Source organism: Manacus vitellinus, unplaced genomic scaffold (assembly GCF_001715985.3).
Source record: "Manacus vitellinus isolate BGI_N305 unplaced genomic scaffold, ASM171598v3 scaffold_4_pilon, whole genome shotgun sequence".
NCBI lineage: Eukaryota > Metazoa > Chordata > Aves > Passeriformes > Pipridae > Manacus > Manacus vitellinus.
In genome coordinates this window covers 22758562-22771210 of record NW_021940604.1, presented here as the reverse complement: position 1 = coordinate 22771210, position 12649 = coordinate 22758562, and the positions used below count along the sequence as shown (strand labels likewise).

General features: G+C 44.4%; 1 protein-coding gene across 1 annotated transcript in view; it reads left to right on the top strand.

Annotated features, from left to right (window-relative positions):
• Positions 1–10265, top strand: part of FOXO3 (forkhead box O3) — an 81765-nt gene extending 71500 nt beyond the window's left edge. The window contains exon 3 of the mRNA XM_025895680.2: positions 9889–10265. The gene's annotated coding sequence lies outside the window, so the exon portion shown is untranslated. The remainder of the gene's footprint in view (positions 1–9888) is intronic.
• Positions 10266–12649: the final 2384 nt, after the last annotated feature.

The following is a 12649-nucleotide window of genomic DNA, read 5'->3' as shown; positions in this document are numbered from 1 at the left end:
AGCAGCAGTGGTGAACCTCCTGAATGCTTTCCTGTTTCCTGTGTGTACGGAGGACCTCAGGAGACATGTGCTGTGATCTGCTGTCTGTGAGGGAGAACGAGACTGCCCAGGCATTCTCCTCTCAGTCGATCTGCAAAGTTACTGTGCTCTGATGGAGTGGTTGGTTTGCACAGTCCTTTCTGTTTCAGTAGAAGGATTTCCTCTGGTTCTTGCACATCTCACTCAAAGCGAGAGTGTTGCAGTGCACGGCCAGGTGACGGGCTGCGGAGATGGACTGTAGAGGACACCATGTCCTGCTGACCCTGTGTGAGATGGCAACTTGGCAAGTCAAGGGCCACAGCTGAATTTTGGGTTTTCTTTAGTTCCAGTGATGGAGAATTCAGGAAAGGAAAGGGAGAAAAAAGATAATTGTCTTGAGAACCAGGATGCAAAAATTTGCAGAAAGTCATGCTTTCTGACCAGTTCTCTCTTCCTCTATTTGGATTTAAAAACCTTCTTTGCATGATGTAAAAAAAAAGGCTCTAGGAACCTTATTGCTGTGAAACATCCAGCAGTACAATCTGTCAAATGGGGCCTGAAAAATAGATGTTATTGACAGTTTTGCTTGACACAGGCAAATAGGGCAGCCTCCTGCTTCCATAGCTTCATTTGCTATGTGTAGGTAGAAGCCGCCGCAGGGGGACTTGCCTAGGCAGCACAGAGACACACCAGCCCACCTCTTCACTGATGCTCACTGCTGCCTCTTCACCCCGGCCTCTGGCAGTCACAGAAAGCATAGCTGCCGTGATCCTTTTCAGGCTGCTCCCTCCGAATAAAGGAACTGACACATCTGTGTGAGCGGAGTCTCATTGCAGAGGACAGATTTATTAACGAGACAGCTCTCCTCAGTGGATTACTGTCCAGTCATCTGTGGAAGCCTTTCTCCCTCTCTCTGACAAGTGGACCGGCTGCTGTGGGGTGCCTCTGGTATCAGGTGCAAGCGCAGATGATTTCTGCTGAGGTGGTTCATCATGCACCCTTCCTCATCTGTTAAGCAGCGCTGTTTGAGAGTATGCCTCCCTACAAGCATCTCATATTTTGATAGGGACTCCTTGCATGACATCAGATGCAATCGTTCTGAACTGCTCTTCTCCGTTACTTTCTCTGCTGTAGCAGTAGGAACCCCTGAATTAAAATCTTCTCTCAGCAATGTTCACGACCCCAGTAATGAATCTTACAGGCTCCGAAGACTGGGGAATGCTTTCAGCAAAACAGCCTGGTGATTGCTCATGCTAAATCCGTTTCAAAAGGGCAACCAGGTGTGTTTTGCAGGCAGGCAGAAGCAGTTACAATGGATTATTGGCATACCTGGGAATAGTGAGTGTTGTGTTTTCTATGAAAAATAAGAGAAACGTTGGAGTAAGTTTTCAGGAAGAAAAGAAAGAAGGTAAATACATAGGTATTTAATTTATAGATACTGTAGGTATAGGGGGAGGTTTACTTTGGAAGAAAATCAACTACAATTTCTTCATTGGGGAATTAAAAAACCCCTGCAGGAGATGCCACCATTGCAAGTTAGTGGCTTTGCACATTTGCTGTACGCAAGCCCATGCATGGTCCCTGGAGAGAACCCCACCCAATCCCACCACGCTGGCCTGTGCCCGTGAGGCTGGCCATGCCCAGCCTTTCAGAGGGCTCTCATTGAGGCATATAAATGAATTTGGGTTTGTTTTGATTTTTTTCTCTTACAAGAAGAAAAGGAAAAAATCAGTATGTTTTTCTCTTGCTTTATGCACTCAGCCATAATTTTCTCCTCTTACACTGCCTGGGGCCTCTGTTCCTCTATCTCTACCTGCTTCTCAAGAGCACTGGATAATGCCCTCTGCCCACTCAGATAATCATCACCTAGGTATTTCAGCTTGTTTATCAATAAATAAAGACATCACTATTCCCTCACCTGTCTCTAGAATACCTTTTATTTTGAAATTATTGGGTCTTCTCCTAGTCTGGGGTTCTCACAACTCTGCACTTTGCTCTGGGGTCCTTCTCAGCTGACAAGTCCAAAAGGACTTGGTTTTTGCCAAAGAGTAGTCCCAAACAGAACATCAGGGGAGACTATTCAGGACATTTGCTACTGCCTGGAAGGACAGGAGCTGGTGAACAGTTATCACTTGGGCAAACATTTTCTCCAGCATCAAAACCCATCCAAGAGGTTGTTTACCTGGATTGTTTCAGTGATCCAGTTTACAATGGCACCGTGCAGGGTGCCATCGATGCTGGCAGGGTTGGGCACGGGTGGAGAATGGCTTGGCACAAGCAGGTCAGGAACTTCTTGAGCTGGTGTCACCATCTGAAAAACTCATCTAAGCTGCATCTCCTGAGAGAGATTTCAGTGTGCCATTTAGCAGGATGCCTCTGGGCTCTGTAACAGAGCTGTGCTGGAGTCACGTTGACTTGTTTGAAAATTACATGTAGAATACTTGACAGATCAGTTAAAGTCACTCATTTTCCCCTAGTATCATATAGGTGCCACATCATCTTACTGCAGCAGTAGAGTGCTGCAAATAGCAACATCATGTAACGTTCACACAATTTGATGATTAACATCTCTGATTAAAAAAAATCTTAGGAAACCTAGCAAAAAGCCTGTTGGTATTTCATTAGTCTATATCAGCTTGAACTACTTGCCAGTTTGTTAATTGGTGTTCAACCTGTTTCTGCATACAATTCATACCCAAGATGAATAGGTCTGAGGATGACTTAGTATTTACAACACCATCTTAAAAGTGAAAATAGTTAGTCAAAGATCTCCATTTTGATGGAGTTTTGAATCAGAGTTCTGTACAAAATGCCACAAAAAAGATGATTTTTGTTTTTTACCAGAAGTCCTATGCCCATGAAAGCTTTCATGCAGAAATCAGAATTGGTGGATGACTTGCCCGAGGACACTGACTGCCTCAGGACCATACTTGCCACTCTTACTATCAAAAATGAGATCTTTAGGGGTAGGGCTGGCAGGTTTCTTACACAGACCCAAGTTGGGGCTGGCTGCCTGAAAAATATCTAAAGGAAATTCAAGAACAGCAAATTCTTCTGCTCCATTTCTAATGGGTTAGTGGTTAAAGTGGTGGTTCTTGTAACATTTAAGTATTGTTTCTACCAGTGCAAGTTTTGAAAGGTGGTTTTGTGAGTAGCTGAACACCACACATGCCAAGTTTGGTCTTTGAACAAAAATATCTATGTAGAAAATGTGTTTTGTGAGGAACAGGGATCCCTTTAACTCCAAGGAGGGCCTGCCCTGAGCAGGCTCCCCGGTCACCAAGCACACATCAGTGGCAGAGGACCAAACTCCATGCTTGTGGCTGCTGGGGAAGAGGAGAAGGGAAAGCTGGGCAAACCCCACTGGGGCTGCCCCCCATGCAGTCCCGCTGAAGCCCATCAAAGCCCCTTGCACACAGAGGCCAGTCCTGTGCTTGCAGGGATGATGTGGCTTTTGCTGTGTGAAGGCAGCAGGAGCTGACACAATGAATTGCTCACTCGTTCTGGGAGTAGAGCTTTTTGGGTTTGGTACTTTTTTAGTCTGGGTTTATGTTTGGGGGTTTTATTAACCCAGGGCAAAGGTCTGTAAAAGCCAGAATTGCCTCCACAGGTTTGTGTTGTGATTGTACAGCAGCTGAAGCCAGGACAGTGGGCTGATCCTGTGGTTTGGATGTTCTTCTGTTGGTGTTTTATATAGATGTATTTTTTAGTACCTCATGCTTTGTCATGTGATTCAGCAGCAATAATTAGGCAGAAACTTGCTGTCCCTGCAGATGCCAAGATTACAGGATGACATACTCTCACCAGATGACAGCACAAACTGATATTTTTAGAACAGCCCGCATCAACTGGTCTCCCCAGTGCTTTCCTCCTTGGATCAGCAGTGCGCAGATTTTATTACAGAATGAGTCTTTGCAGATTGTCTTTCTCACGTGAAGGAGCCATAATGATTGTTTAGAGCTGCAGATCAGTGTTGGTCCCCAGATATGCTGTTGCCTGATAGCTGGGCTGGTTACAGGTGGTTTTTCTTTTTTTCTTTCCTTCTTCTGAGCCAGATTTTTAAATAGCCCCCATGATAGCATATTTTCTTGAAGAAGTGCGTAATGAGAGATCCTTTTTAGAAGCATAGCGTCAGGCAGCTGAGGAAAGGTTGAGATCTTTTTTTCGTAGCAATTCGGCACTCAGCCAAGGTGATGAACTGACAGCCGGAGAGGTTTGAGTCTTGTGTTGGTGACAGCCAAAAAGCACAGGTATAGCGTGGGTGGCAGGAGAACACGTATTTGAGTAGTACCATACATTAATAGCAAGGCTTTCTGTCCTGGCCTGGGGAGGGAGGGTGAAGGAAGGATGCTCATGCAATGCCAGCCTCAGCTCCTGGTGCCTATGGTGAAGAACCTCCGGCAAGATGTTCCCATCAGCATGGTCCCTAACTGAGTCCCTGATGGTGTGGGAGACACTGACCCCGTTAAATCAGGTACCTGTGGCAGAGTAGCGTTAATGCTGTGCTCTGGTCCAGTCTTCAGGGGCTGTTTAATCAGCTTTTCCACTCAGATTACCACACAGGGTGGCAGTTATTGGAGTCTGGCAGAGTGGACATCTGCTGAGCAGTAATCGGACAGAGACACAGCTCAGCTAAGGGAAGCTGCTGTGCAGCCATGGTTTTCTGCCATTACTCCAGGAAAAAAGCCACTTTTCCCAGATGATGCTGTGGAGAATGGCTTGAGTTTACGCACCATTACAGCTGAGCTGAATATCTTGCCCATTGTTTTTCCCTTATGCTGCCTGCTTCTCCTGGCTTTTATAGGTAATTCATTTCCTACAAATGTAGATAAAATCTAGTTTTGAGGAAGGACCTTCTCTCTCTTGCCTTTTTTTCCACTTGTAAGTCATGATAGTCCAACATGGTGGAAATCCTCTGGTGTGAGCATTATTGGCCTGACATTTTCAATTTACTGCAGAGGAAAACGAGAAGACTCCATAGCAGGGAAGATGTTTTTAAAATAGGCTTGGCACCTGGCAAAGAAAAAGAAACTCTCCGTGAGGACGTTCAGACTAATGGGTACATAGCATGTTTCCATAGCACTGTAAACCCATAATTCAGGATATTTCCAGCCATGCAGGTACCTTTTACTCTAAAATGTGACTCTCATTCTTCAGATTCAAAAGTGCAAGCAAAATCCTTCTCTGCTCTTGCACAGGTGCAGTAGTTACACATCCTTTCATGATCTGCAGTAGACATCTCCTTCCCAGTGCTCCCAAGTGTCTAAAGAAAGCACCATTATTCCAGCTGATGGGCTTTATCCCTAACAGAAGATGTATTTTGCAAGCATTCTTGGCCTTCTTCTTCTAGTCCAGCAGCATCCTGCCTAAAATATGCTGTGTTGAACACCCAGGCTGATGTTCTCAGTCAATGGCAGTGTCACCCATAACTGGCGGGATTTCCACCCCACTTCTCAGGCTCCTGAACAAAAGGCAGGAGATAAAATCTACCAAAAGGTTGTCAAGTAAGAAGCCTGATGACCTTATGGAGAGAAGTAGTCCTGTGTCTAAACTCTTCTGCGTTGGCCAGGGCAGAGGATTGAACCCAGCCTGATGTAGTGGTTCTCAACAGCAATCGGGTATCAGCAGTGCTTGTGCTCAGTGTTTCCTTTTCAAGTGTGAAATGGGTAGAAGGGACCTTACCCACCTTTAAGGGTAAAATGAACTGCCCAGAGGAGTAGTGGACTCTCCCATACTGGAAATATTTCTTACTTGACAGGGTCCTGAATAACCTAACCTGAGGCCTTGCCTTCAACAGAAAGTTGGACCAGATGATGCTGAGTCCCTTCCAGCCTGGACTTTTCTTATTAGACACTTATGGTTTACGTGCCTATGTGACTACCAGCACAGCAACACTTTAGCTCCAATTAAGTCCTAGTTCTGTGCTGACGTTCTTCCTCTTTCCATTCTTCTCCCTCACTCTCTGCCCCCAATTCTGAGCTGGAAAAGATCTATTTTTACAAGTAGAACTTAAAGAGAAAATGTGAAGTTGCGACTGCCTGAAAGTTCAGGAAATAAAGCACATTAAGTTGCCAGTTCTTTTTTTGTCCTTCGGCTCCATCCCCTGATCTCAGTGTTGTCTCTCAGCAAAGAGCTATCCTAGTGTTGTATGTGCTAAGCCTGTAGGGTGTCGCTGTGGCATACCCTCCTGTGGCATCAGGATTCCTAATTTTTATTGTGCTTGAACAAAAAACCCTCATGCTGCAGTTTTGTCACTATAGAAGGACTGGCCACAGTAGTTATCATCCTTACTTGTTTCTAAACAAATACTGTGTATTTTTCAGTCTTTAGCTGTGAAACCTCAGGCAGAATTTTAACTGGTAACCACACATAGTCAAGTCTTGCTTTTTGAACCTCCCCCCATTTTGGAGTAGAAGCTCTACTGCTGGAGGCAATGACAAATCGAAGGGCAGAGGCACCAGAACGAATGCACATCTGTCACTGAAGGACACAAGTTTCCTTGAAAATGTTTGCATCCCAAGTGTCTGGACAGTAGAAGTAGTTACTGGGATTTCCTATCCCTGGAGAGTCATTGCAAAGTGGTACTCAGGGAAAACACTTGTTTTACAGACCTCTAAATGGTAATATTTTTCAAGATAACAATCCACTCAAAAAGCCTTCCAGCCAAATCAGGAGATCCTTGGTAGGCTGCCATCCGGAGGAGCTGTGTGTTGGTAGTGCAGTTTCTCATACCAAAATTATGTAAAGGAGCACATAACTTTTAACAGAAAACTGCATGTGCTGATTGTTACATTAGCTGATTGTTACATTAGCCCACTGATAAACCAGGGCACGTTATCTGCGCCTCGCTCTGGGTAGCATCAATGCAGCACCTTTCTGAAATTTCTGAAGAAATTTCCAGTGCTACGTAATTGGCACCATTGGGAATCAAAGGAGAAAGCAACAGGCAGCAAATGATCCTTCAGAGCTGCTCTGATGGTGCATAAGCTGTCATGGGGCTTGGTAGACAGCCGTCCAGTTAAGTGGTGAAGTGATGTGAGACAGAGGCGAGGAAATGTTGCTGGAGGGAAATCACAACCAACAGCTTGACCACGGAGTAAAATGAGAGTAGCATTTGTAACCGGTCAGTAGCAAGAGTAGAGGATGGGAAGGCAGAGAAGAGGACAGAAGAAAGGGATGTCTCATCTCCTACCATCCTCATCTCCTGACTGTTTGGAAGCAATTATGCAAACCTTTTAGCAGGACCTGTTGTAATAGGACAAGGAGTAATGGTTTTAAACTAAGAGAGGGTAGATTTGGATTAGATATAAGGAAGACGTTTTTTACAATGAAGGTGGTAAAACACCAGAAGCAGTTGCCCAGTAAGGTGGTGGATGCCCCATCCCTGGAAATGTTCCAGGCCACATTGGATGAAGCTATGAGCAACCTGATCTAGTTGAAAATGTTCCTGCTCACTGCAGGGGTGTTGGGCTAGATGATCTTTACAGTCCCTTCCAGCCCAAACCACTCTGTAATTCTATGATAAATGGAGATGTAACTGGAACACTTGCTTCCCTGCCTTGATAGTGTTCTCATTGCTATGAAGCAGCAGGCTGCTAACTCGGGGTAAACAGAGGCTTTTTGTGGTGAGACAGAAAGAAAGAGTCTGTGGGTCTATTACAGACTTTAACAGGCTAATTTGAAGACAGGCAGGTTAAGACTTTGATCTGTTTCTTTTCATTTTTTAATCCATTTGTAAAGTCCATATAAATAGAGCTGTGAAAATGGAACGTGGTTTGGTTTTGCTATGAGCAAATTTTGCCTCAACTGTGCGTCTGTCTCCTAAATGTCACTGTCGAAGGACAGGTGTCCTCAAGAAAAAAATATCAGGCAGTGCTACTTTCACAAATGATGCTCATCTTCATTCATGCTCCAGTTTTTTCTCATCGCTTTTTTTCCTAGTACAGTATTTCACATGATTTTTAACGTAAATGTGAAACAGTACTCTGGTACTTCATCAGGAGTTTCTGTACTTGTTTACTTTTAATTAACAACTTTATTCAAAGTCAGCAAGACTTCTTAACTTGCCAAAGTTAAGCCCATGCTCAGCATAACTGGCGGATGCATGAGAGGGAGCTGACTTGCTGGGCTGCAGCGTTTGGGACCCGAGCCTGCCTTTAGAGGGTGTTTTGCTTCGGAAAGTCACTAATTTCCAACCCCCTCTGGTGCTAAGGCTTTAAGAGGTAGAGAAAAGGACATGCACTTGTTTGAGCTGCATACAAGCCACTAGCCAGGTTTTACTGGGGGCTACCAGGCCTATCTGGGTGTCTTCTGCTGACCTTGTTACGGCCATCAGGACACACTTACCAAATGGAGTTGTTGCCGGGCAGTCACATTAACGAACGGCCAGCATTAATTTGCCCTTTGAAAATGAAGAAATCAATATGTTGATCCAGTTGGAAATCCCTTTATTCACAAAACAGTCTACCCCAAACCCTTCCACATAATTAAGGCTAAAGCCAAATTTTGTTTGGGTGAAACATACAATCTGTCTGCTCCCTAAGCTGTGCTGAATGAAGTTCTCCCCTAATGGCACAGGGAGCAGCTGTCACACTGTTGCTCTAATAACCATGAGCCAAAATGATTAAATTTCCATCAATCATTTAGCATTATCAGAATAGGCCATTTTAATAAAATGTTGTCATGGGATCAGTGCCGGGCACCTTAGAAAGGAGACAGTCTTTGAGTGATCCTCCTTGCAGGAGATGCCGGTCCAGATTAAACCAGCAGTTCCACCCCATTTTTCATGGGGGTGCCTGATAGCAGGATCTTTTGAGAGCAAAGACATTCCTCCAATCAACTCAATGGCTTTTAAGTTTCAGCCATTGTCCCATTGTTCTTGCACTGTATAAAAAAATCATCAATCGTTCATTTTGGGGAAAATCCTTAACAGGTAGTAAGTGGTGTGAGGGGCTAAGCCCTGTTTTCAGAAGCCATTTCAGAGCCAGAAGTTACATGGCAGCATGTCTACCAATTGGACTTTCTGAAGATGTGACAGGATTTCATGGGAACGTTTAAATGACCATACTTTCTGAAAGCCTACTTGATGCCTTCCTATATCTTTAAGCCACCTTTAAAACTCTGTTTCCTTGGTCCCCTTGGTTGAAATGTTCATCTGTTTTCAGTGTTTTACCTATTTACCATGTCCCTTCATAGTCATCTCCATTCTGGATCCAAGGTATCTCTGCAGTGTCTCTCCTTCTGCAGGGAAGTTTCATGGCTACAGAATAAGATGGACCCTAACCCAGTTTTTAAAGCCAGGTGGACCCTGTCTGTTGATGGTGTACCATGTGAGCAGGAAGATGGAGAACTCTAAAGTCCACACTGAAATTCGTGGCTCCTCACTGCTTCTTTTGAGCAGCTTCTTTCGCCTCTCCTGCAAGGCTGGCTGTCGATGTCAAACACTGACAGATTTATCCAGCCTTTTGGTGATGCTGAGAAAGGGTGATCATGAAAAATGGAGAAAAGCTGGAGGATCCTTTCATATTTCACCTGCAAATACGCTTAACAAATAGACAATGCACTGGGTTTCTGTAAATCAGATTTGGCCACCATTCTTCTTTGGAGAGAGGGTTTTTTCTTCTCTTTTTTGGAGCAACTAAACCAGCAATAAAACTCTCAAACCTTGGCAAAGGAGAAGCACTTTGAGGCAGGGTCACAGTGCAACATATTCCTTGCTATATGTTTGAAGCTTCTGGGTGCCAACAAATCTAAATTTCTCGTCAGTGTAAGCTGTTGTCGGGTTTGTATGTGTGCTTGGTTGCCTTTTTTGTTGTGCTTTTTTCCTATATGCAATAGTCTCACTGTCTTCTTTTTCTTTTTCCTCTCCAGGCCCTCAAACTGACACGAGATGTAGAGAGAGAACCCTTTGCCAAATCTGCTGTCAGCAAGTGGACAGTGATACTGTTTACAGCTTACAACCTTTGTGAACCCTGCATTATTTTCCTAATGAAGCAGACTGTTAATAGGCCCCTTACCGGAGTGAAGATCCTACTTTTTTTTTTACTTTTTTTTTTCTTCCCCTCCTCTTTTTGTTGGAAATTGAACTCATTCTGAAGTATGCAAAATCTTCCTTTTCTGGGATGGCCAAGCACCTGCTGTGGAGACAATGTTCAGCACCATCCTGTTGAGAACACACTGTGTAACCTTTTACAGTAGTTATTTGTCAATGAGTATGTGGTGTTTCAATATATTAATGGTTTATGGGATGTTTTAAGTTGGTTTTCTTTTTGGAGGTTTTCCCCATCTGCCCAGCCTCCCCCCTACAACCTCCAGTTTGATTTCCTTAGATTTTTGACCATTTTTGCTTTCTCGCCCTGGGGAATTTGAAGTACTGTGCACAAGCAAGGAAATGATCATAACCCAGCACTGCTCAGGTGCCAGGGTTTTCTGAATATAGAGCATATGTTAGACCGATCAACTGGCTGAATTCCAGAGAGAGGGGATGCGCGTGCCCTGTTCGCTTGTTGGGTTGGTTTGTTTGTTTCTTTTTTATTCTTTCCTTAAATTTAATGGTACACCCCTGCCTTCCGAAAGTGTCAAACCAGAGCTGATTGCAAAACAAGGGAAGATAGGGGGTTTGCCTCTTGGCTCATGGGGACGGTCTGACAGCGGGTGCCGTTGCCCTCACGTGTTCTGCTCAATGGAGCAGGCTCCCCTCCTGCCTTATGTTGGTAAGGCTGCCCCTACTGCCACAGTGAGCTGGTGAGGAGCTGTGGGCTGAGCTGCCAGACAAGGTGAACATAGCCAGCCACCTGTAGAGATGCATTTGAAAAAGCAAAAAGTAAGGGAAATGTAGCAGCTGGGCATCGGCAGGTGACTTGCAGTGACAGTGAAGGGAGCAGAGGCACAGGTCACTGCAGTATGCGTTACTGCAGCAGTGATCCTTTTTTGTTGTTGTTGTTGTTGTTGTTTTAGACATATCCTTGATTATTTTTTCCTTCTCATTATGTATAATCCATTGTGGCAGAAGAAGCAGGAGTGGGAATGGCAAGGTGACAGTATCATACAAATGGCTTTTTCACATGAGCATAGATTGTATCAAGATAAATGACACTGAAAGACAAGGCAGTTTTATATATTTTGCTTCTAAGATTTTCTTTTATAAAATGAATAATAATTAATAATAATAATGAATAAAAGGTATGGTGCTGTATAGATCCTCTCTATAATCTGGAAATTTGATTACTTTTTATTAGTATCTTGGGGGGAAAGGGATACAAAATAAAGAGGTACATAGGAACTCAATATGAAGAGGTTCTGAACAGGACAGTGTTCATAATTCTCCAAAGTGATATATGAAGTTTTTTTTCTTTGCATAAAAGCATTATGCATATAAATATATAAATATATTTTATTATGTACAGAAATGGATCATTATGCATGGATGTTAGGAAAACAAACTAGCATTTTAACCCAAAGTCTCAGTGCATGAGTTCCCACCGACACATGTCCCATGCAATGTGGAGTGACTCCCTCTCGCCACTGCCACCACACATGCACAGCCATGCACACATGCGCGCATTTGTGGGCCCTTCCTCACTCCTTACTTTCCAGGTCCCTGAGGTGATACAGGTGAAACAACAGCTCCTAGTGTGATGGAAGTTTTGTTTTTGTACCGTAACCTCCACGCTGTTCTCTCACAAAGATGCACCTCTTGGTTTCTCCCCCCAGTTATGACTGTGTAGGCTCTGTGCAGTTGTGGTTAGCATAGCCCTGTAGCATATCAACTCTTCCAAGCAGCCAAGGGTTTATCATTTGCCTTTTAAAAAAACTTCTCTTCTTTTTACACTGAGGTGGTCTGTTTGTCAGCGTGTGGCTTAGTTTATAGCGTTCATTGGAGTTGGCTGGTGCTCATTGCCCATCTCTATCAGAAGCCAACCTCCCAGGATGCTTGTGTGGCACACCTGGGCACCTTGCTTATTGGAGTCCAGTTGCAAGCACCTTTTACTGAAATTGGGCTAGGGTTTGTCACTGGCTTCCTCTGACCATGTACCATTAGCTCTCAGCTTCCCAGTACACCCCAAAATGTGGATGTATGCTGAAGGACTCCCCTCTAGCGCTTCTTTCCCTGAGGCTTCTTTGCAGCTGCCACCTTGCGACTGGACTTGTGCCCTGGCCCCGTGGTTTTGGCCACCAGCAGAGTTCCCTCTGTGGCTCCCCATGCTGGGATGCAGCATTTGATCCCTGCATGATCCCTCTCCAGTAAGACCCGAGGAGCCTGCCCAAAGACCCACCAGCCAGGTCACTGACAGATCCAGTAAGGCCTGACTCAATGGTATGGCCAAGGTGACCAAAACTCATATTTTTTTTTTGTCTTGGTACAGATTAAGTTCTTGTCAAAGGCAAGGGAAGGCCTGTTAGCTTAAACAAAGTGGGGGCAACTTCTGCTCTGTTCTGGCAGCCTAGCCTGCTTGAGTTCAAATGAGCTGGCTCCTGCTGTCAGAAATGAGAGAGAAAACTATGGCCTGCTCTGTTCAGAAAATGGAGAAATAACACCTGATTTAGAGACAGCCCATCAATGGCAGAGAAGTTTTTTTAAAAAAGTAACAAATCATTAGCAGCTGAAAGGCTTAACCTGCCTCCCAGCAGT